Raw genomic sequence first — 8,085 nt, 5'->3', positions numbered from 1 at the left:
GGCTGATGTTTACTCTTCACTTTGGTACTTAATTAGTGCAGTACCACAAGTGCGATGATAAATAAAATGTTGGTGAGTGTGAAAAACCAGTTCTTATTACTCTTAGAGGGCAGTGTATTTCACTCAGAGTAAATTTTAATTTTAGTTACTACTTTACATTGCAGAACACTTTTTTACACTGCTTCTTATTGGTTAGCACTATATTGCTCTAAAAAAAGCATTGATTTTTTGTTGTGTTTTGTTTTGTTTGGGGGGGGGGGGGGGGGGGGTAATTGTTTAAAACTTTATGTCATTTTCCAAAACTTCCAAAAAATATTATCAAAAGACACACTTGGGGGTTAACACTTTATTGCACCTACCCCCTTGGCTAGAATAGTATTTTTAATTAGCTCAACTTGAACCATTCTTAGTAAGATTAGAAATGTACTTATTAATTACTGTTTTGTAGTTATTAACCACTTGACTGCTATCCACATGTGTTCTCGCTCTTGTATGCCTGTGCGTACCACGTACATGTACGTGCTTAGGGCAGTGCACTTTCAAGACCATAGCACTGCATAATGCCAAAGCCCTGCTGTGTAATTAACACTGCTATGATGTTATAGAGGTCTTGAACAGTAGATGGCGCTCTTCCAAAAAAATATGGCTTTTGATGTGTACAGTTTTTGTCAGGTTTTTGTACAGTACAAAAATGCTGTAGCACAGGGGGTATGAACGCGTTTTAAGCCAATAGCAGTCAAGTGGATAAGCTGTGGAAAAGATAGACAAAACATTTGATTACTTTCATAATTTGCAAATATGTTCATTAAATGCAACATATTATTTTTATTATTATTGTTATTATTATTAGCCATCAAGTGTTATGATAATAGTAATAATAACACATGTAATAGTAAAAATTATATTGCAGAATGCATTTTGATAATTTGTCATTTATTTTTAAAGTTATAATCCATTATATGCCATTGTTACATCTACTATTATCAAAGCCATAGTTACAAGAATTAGTTGTTGGTATTCAACTGACAACCCTAAAAAAGCTGAGTCTTATGAATCCATCTCACAGCTAAGGGGGGTGGATCTCCACCATAAGACCTCGATGGTCAACCATGCGTTCGCCACAAAAGTCTGCATGCACGTCACCCACAAATTAATGTTCAAAACTGTATACCGGTGGTCAATTTCATTAATTCAATAATCAATTGATTATGCTGATTTATGCGAGTTCTGAACTTTCCTCCAAACAAACTAAGCTTCAAAACTGCCAATTTTGTGTATAGACACTCTCTGTAAGACTCTGATCAAATGTTCTTTTAAAAATTTGGTATCAAAAGTTTTTCTTATGTGTTTTATTGTTTGTTTTTTTTATTTCTTACTATTTTCTTTGTTTTACAATTTTTGTTTTTATTGTTTTTTTAGATGGAATTTGTTGATGACACATTTATGATCATAAACAGCATGGAATCGATTGGTTTTAATCAGTAAAGGCAAGAATAATATACATTTATGAATTTTGGCTGAAATTTTTTTGTATTGGAATTGTACATGAAGCCATGTTTTTGAGCAATGTTTGGTCTGAGGTGCGCAACTTCAAAACCACATGTGTGGACAAAATTTTTTTGCAAGACTCAAAAGAAAAAGTCATAACACAGTGTGTCTACTGCGTTGCAGGCATGTTGCGTGAAACAATGGGCCTTTTACTGTTAAGATGGTATATACATGTAGATGAAAAATGTAATGCTGATGCTAGAGGTGCAGCTGTAGTACTTTGGCTCTTTATATGCAATCATTTTTGATATATTATGTTTGTAATCATATACATGTACATAAATTATGTATGCTTGTTATATAGTTTATAGGGCCTACAGGGTAACCTTATTACAAGATCTTCACCTTGTTATCAGGCTTTCAGTGGTACCTCATTAAGAGCGGTTCCTCTTGTTACCTTGCTGTAAATTGAAAACCCATGATAATAATAATATAACATGTGTAGGGGAGACTGGAAGTTCAGTGGGACACTCCATTATCTTAATAAATATGAAGACAATGTGAAATTCATTTACATCAGTCAAAAGGCTTCACTAAATGCCATTTAAAAATATGCCAAAAACCACTGTAAACTTTTGCACACAAGTACAGGATAAGCGCCTTATTTTCACTACTTTTATTACTGATTTTAAACATTTATTCAAAATTGTTTTTGCGGTTCCGAACGGTGATCTGACATTTGCTCCTGCGACAATTGCTCGCCTTATTTTCTTCAAAGGTATAGGGTTATGGTTCTGGTTGTGATAGGTTTCTTGGTTCAGAATAATAGGAGGATAAGGATTAAGGTTAGTGTTAGGTTTGGGTTTAGGGTCCATGATTGGCTTAATATGCAGACTTTCCATAGAGCAAGTGTAGCCAGAACAAATGTCATGGAATCTCCCAACCAAGTGGGATACCCCTTGTGATAGTGATTATCCTCTGAGGTGATTAAATGATTTAATACAAGATTTTTTGATGGCCATCAATTTCAGTTGTTTTTAATATCTGGGGTAAACTGAGACATTAGTAATGCAATGAGCAATATTGGTATCCTTTTTTTGTGTCTGAGTGTACGCTTATATGGGTCTCCCAGTTTACCCTGAGGTGGCTCAATTAACCCCCCAAACTAAGGGTTTGCAAAATTTATGATTACATGAAAAGTCAAGCTGTGAGAATTCAATCTATAACTGCCATATTTACCTATGTATCTATTATGCATCCTAGAAAAAAGGAAACCATATTTCAGGGCAGAAATTTTCTGTCATAATAATAATTCCATCGATGAGATATACATTTATGAAAAGCTCTACTTTTATTTGATTGCTTAACATATTATTCATATTTCACGCACGATTGCATTAAACCAATAAAAAGTGGGGGTTCCAAAATTTAATTTACACAAAGCAATTGCAACTTCGAGTTAGTAGGATAATAAATATAAATTTTTTTTGAAAAAAAGAGACATTACATTGAAAAAAAATCATTATTTTCTCTCGTACATGACACCTTTGCATTAAAAATCAATTAAGTACACTTGAGAAGAAGTAAAATGAAAATATGCTAGATTTCTTACAATTGGGTAAGAAGCCATTTTAGCTTTCCTGATTTAGCAGCTGACTTTGGATCTACATGTAATGCTTAAGTGAATTCACACAAACCTTTCTGTTCACATCCTTCCCAAGACAGCATTAAAAGAGCCCCTGAACATGGCTACTTAAACACTGTATTGTGATGGGTAAATTCACTCAAGCATTTGGTTCATTGTCAGCTGCTAGATTAAGAAAGCTGAATGGCTTCTTAATCAAAATCTACTAATTTGGGAGAAATCAAGGATCTTTTCATTTTATATGCATGAAGTGTCATATAAAAGAGAAAAATATTAATTTGTGTGTGATGTGTTTCTTTTTCCAAAATAAGTATCTTTACTACCCTATAAACTAACTCAAAATTGCAATTTGTTTGTGCAAATGAAATTTTAATACCACTACTTTCAATTTGTTAAATTCAACCATGCATGAAATATGAATAATAGATTATGCATCAAATAAGAAACCGAGCTTTCCACACATGTACATCTCATTACAGAAATTATTATCATGACATAAACAAAATTGCCATGAAATCCAGTTTTTTTTTCTTGGGATACACTGTATAGTCTTTTAATATACAAACATACATGTACTTGGTTTCGTCCAAATATTTGCTTAGTTACAGTTGGTAATATTTTTAAAGTGAAGAAAAATGTTCCATTTCTCCCCGGTTTTCCCTAATACATGGGACTATAAATGATTGGCATTACCTTGGTGCATGCTGAACACAAGTGCTTTCACTTTGATTTCATTACTTGTTCTGTGACAACAAATCAACCAACAATTTGGGATCTACATGTACTTATTTCTACTAATTACAGAAATAATTGTTAACCGTAAATCTTCCCTTGTATATGTATCTTAGAATATAAGGTTACCTACTTCCGTCATTTAATCTTCCCTTGTATATGTATCTTAGAATATAAGGTTACCTACTTCCGTCATTTATTCTCCCTTGTATATGTATCTTAGAATATAAGGTCACCTACTTTACGTTTGAATGATTCTTGTTCATTACTCAAATTGTTTTCAACATTTTGTCATGATTAAAAGATTTTGATGATGTTATTTTAACTAAAGCATTTAAATAATCCTTTTTTCACTTTTTGTTTTATGTAATATTAGAAACACAATTGTATGCATTTGGAAGATGTATGAATGCAGAAAAGTTATAAAAATGTAATTGTTCAATGTCATTGCAACATTTGATGAACATTTCTAAAATACCATTTAAAGAACGTTACACAAAACAACATTGTAATGTTTCTATTAAATGTTTAAATTATATCAAAATATGGTCTTAAAAATAGATGGCTTACATTTTTATAACATTTCATTCAAACATCTGTAAGATATCATTACAACGTCTTATCAACATTTCTAAGATAATATTTTTAAGTCATTTGGGGATATCATCATTCAAATGTTTCTATTAAATGTTTAAATGATATCAAAATGTATGGTCTTAGAAATGATGGCTCACATTTTAAAAACATTTCCTCCAAACATTAATAAGATATCATTACAACATTTAATTAACATTTCTATGTTAATATTTTATAAACATTTTGGGATATCATCATTCAAATGTTTCTATTAAATGTTTAAATGATATCAAAATGTATGGTCTTAAAAATAGATGGCTCACATTTTAAAAACATTTCCTTCAAACATTAATAAGATATCATTTCAACATTTGATTAACATTTTTAAGCTAATATTTTTAAAACATTTTGGGATTTTATCATTCAAATGTTTCTATTAAATGTTTAAATGATATCAAAATGTATGGTCTTAGAAATGATGGCTCACATTTTAAAAACATTTCTCCAAACATTAATAAGATATCATTACAACATTTAATTAACATTTCTAGGTTAATATTTTAAAAACATTTGGGATTTTATCATTCAAATGTTTCTACTAAATGTTTAAATGATATCAAAATGTATGGTCTTAGAAATAGATGGCTCACATTTTAAAAACATTTCCTTCAAACATTAATAAGATATCATTACAACATTTAATTAACATTTCTAAAATAACATATTCAAAACATTTAAGAATAACAATATTGTAATGTTTCTTTGAAATGTTATAATGATATCAAAATGTATGGTCTTAGAAAAAGATGGCTCACATTTTAAAAACATTTACTTCAAACATTAATAAGATATCATTACAACATTTAATTAACATTTCTAAAATAACATATTAAAAACATTTAAGAATAACAATATTGTAATGTTTCTTTGAAATGTTATAATGATATCAAAATGTATGGTCTTAGAAATGATGGCTCACATTTTAAAAACATTTCCTTCAAACATTTATAAGATATCATTACAACATTTAATTAACATTTCTAAGTTAATATTTTAAAAACATTTTGGGATATCATCATTCAAATGTTTCTATTAAATGTTTAAATGATATCAAAATGTATGGTCTTAGAAATGATGGCTCACATTTTAAAAACATTTTCTCCAAACATTGATAAGATATCATTACAACATTTAATTAACATTTCTAAGTTAATATTTTAAAAACATTTTGGGATTTTATCATTAAAATGTTTCTATTAAATGTTTAAATGATATCAAAATGTATGGTCTTAGAAATAGATGGCTCACATTTTAAAAACATTTCCTTCAAACATTAATAAGATATCATTACAACATTTAATTAACATTTCTAAGTTAATATTTTAAAAACATTTTGGGATTTTATCATTCAAATGTTTCTATTAAATGTTAAAATGATATCAAAATGTATGGTCTTAGAAATAGATGACTCACATTTTAAAAACATTTCCTTCAAACATGTATAAGATATCATTATAACATTTAATTAACATTTCTTAAATAACATATTAAAAACATTTAAGAATAACAATATTGTAATGTTTCTATGAAATGTTAAAATGATATCAAAATGTATGGTCTTAGAAATAGATGGCTCACATTTTTATAACATTTTCTTTAAATGTTTGAAAAATATCATTAATATGTTATATCAACATTTTTGATAATATCAAATTGATATTGTTATAATGTTTAAGCTTAATGTTAAACAAACATTTTAAAAATGTTTTTTTGATGTTGGTGTTTAATGTTATAAATATGTTTTCTTGATAATCACAAGACCATACATTTTCATATGATTTTAACATTTGAACAAAACATTTCCCAAACGTTTAGCCAAACATTATCAGGATGTTCTTATAATGTTTTTGTGTTAGCTGGGGTACTATTAAATATCAGGTATATTGGATGCTCTGTTTTAAATACAGTCAAGATTGCCGAGCAATGAATTACATCCTGCTTCTTGTCCTCAAACCATATCTTTCTGGTTTTTAAAACGGTATCATTTGAATTTCCATTTCCAAGCATTATTTTGAACTGTCCCGAAATTGTTTTCCTTTCTTGAAATCAGACTACAGCCCCAGTCTAAAGTGCTTGTCCTCCCATACAAGGACAAAGAGCCTCTTCGGTAGGTTTAGGGACAATGCATCAAAATAACGCGGTCATTGTTGCAATGTCAGGAATGCTATTATTACCTCCTCTTTGGTAATCCTCGCATTTGACCAAACAAAAGTCACTCAATGAAGGGAGGGTCAGGTTTGTTTTCAATTCACTAATATTATTGATGCCATGTCAGAAAGAGCTGAGTAGTTTGTTACGTAACTATTCAAAAATTGCAGGTGCAAGCTATTGAAAACAGAATCGAATAGCCAAGCTTCCCTATTCATTGGTGCCCTGTTATAGAATTCGTAGCATATACTGAATTGAATAGACCCGTGTTCTATTCATTATACTATGTGAGGGCAGTGGCCTCTTGTCATATCACTTTAAGTTTAAGTCAGCAGTTTGCAAATTAAATGAAATAAACATAAAACCTCACTATTATATCAGTAATATCAGTAACTGAAAGAAAAAAAATACGGGCAATCTTCACAACATCGGACTACAAAAATGATGATAATAATGCATCCCGAAAGCGTCAAATCAGTAAATCGGCACATTTTGTAAAGTCATTAGCATGCAGAAAGTGTTAACAACAAAAAGCGAACCAGTTATCACGGTGAGGCAAAATGGTCTTGTGGATAAAAGTGATCACTTCACAATGCAATGTACTCGGTTCGAGTCTCAGTTTCTCCTTTATATAAACCCATGTTATTTTTTTTCTTCACTCCATAATATTGACTTGTCATCTCTTTTTTAAAGGGGACACCCCCCCCCCTCAACAAAGAAAAAATAGCATGTAATACTCTTTCTTTAACAAGCGACTCTCTGAATTAGTCAGAAAACATCTTTTGCTACATCTACAACAATTAGTATAAGTATGAAGAATACATGAAGATTAGCAATGTGACACTTTAGTCTAGTGGGTAGGCAATCGTCTGATAACTGGAAGGTATCGGGTTCGACCCCCAGCTGTTGCGTTTTTTTCTTTTGCTACATCTACAACAATAAGTATAAGTATGAAAAAAAAACATGGAGATTAGCAATGTGACACTTTAGTCTAGTGGGTAGGCAATCGCCTGGTAACTGGAAGGTATCGGGTTCGACCCCCAGCTGTTGCGTTTTTTTCTTTTGCTACATCTACAACAATAAGTATAAGTATGAAGAAAAAAAACATGGAGATTAGCAATGTGACACTTTAGTCTAGTGGGTAGGCAATCGCCTGGTAACTGGAAGGTATCGGGTTCGACACCCAGCTGTTGCTTTTTTTTAATCTTTGAAAAAGAAAAACTGATGTCAAACCCATTTTGATCTCACTCAAAGTCCATATTTATTGCTATTCTCTTAATTGATCTATACAATGAGCTTGCAATTAACTTGTAAGCAAGGTAAAGTATTATATTTACGAAGTACAAGAAGGGCAGGAATCCTGTTTTATCTATGTATCAAACATTATTACATTCAATACTTTTTCAGTCCCAATGAGAGAGAGAGAGAGAGAGAGA

At 30.6% G+C, this 8,085-nt stretch overlaps 1 long non-coding RNA gene across 1 annotated transcript; it reads left to right on the top strand.

The window, feature by feature from the left end:
- Positions 1-248: 248 nt before the first annotated feature.
- Positions 249-4,198, top strand: LOC115926664. The gene is made up of 2 exons (XR_004065196.1): positions 249-4,043; positions 4,097-4,198. It is a non-coding gene; the product is annotated as an uncharacterized LOC115926664 (long non-coding RNA).
- The last annotated feature ends 3,887 nt before the right edge of the window (positions 4,199-8,085 follow it).

Source organism: Strongylocentrotus purpuratus, unplaced genomic scaffold, assembly GCF_000002235.5.
Source record: "Strongylocentrotus purpuratus isolate Spur 01 unplaced genomic scaffold, Spur_5.0 spur5_scaffold_2, whole genome shotgun sequence".
Taxonomy (NCBI): domain Eukaryota; kingdom Metazoa; phylum Echinodermata; class Echinoidea; order Camarodonta; family Strongylocentrotidae; genus Strongylocentrotus; species Strongylocentrotus purpuratus.
Note: the sequence above shows the minus strand (reverse complement) of the source record. Positions and strands in the feature narration are given on the sequence as shown.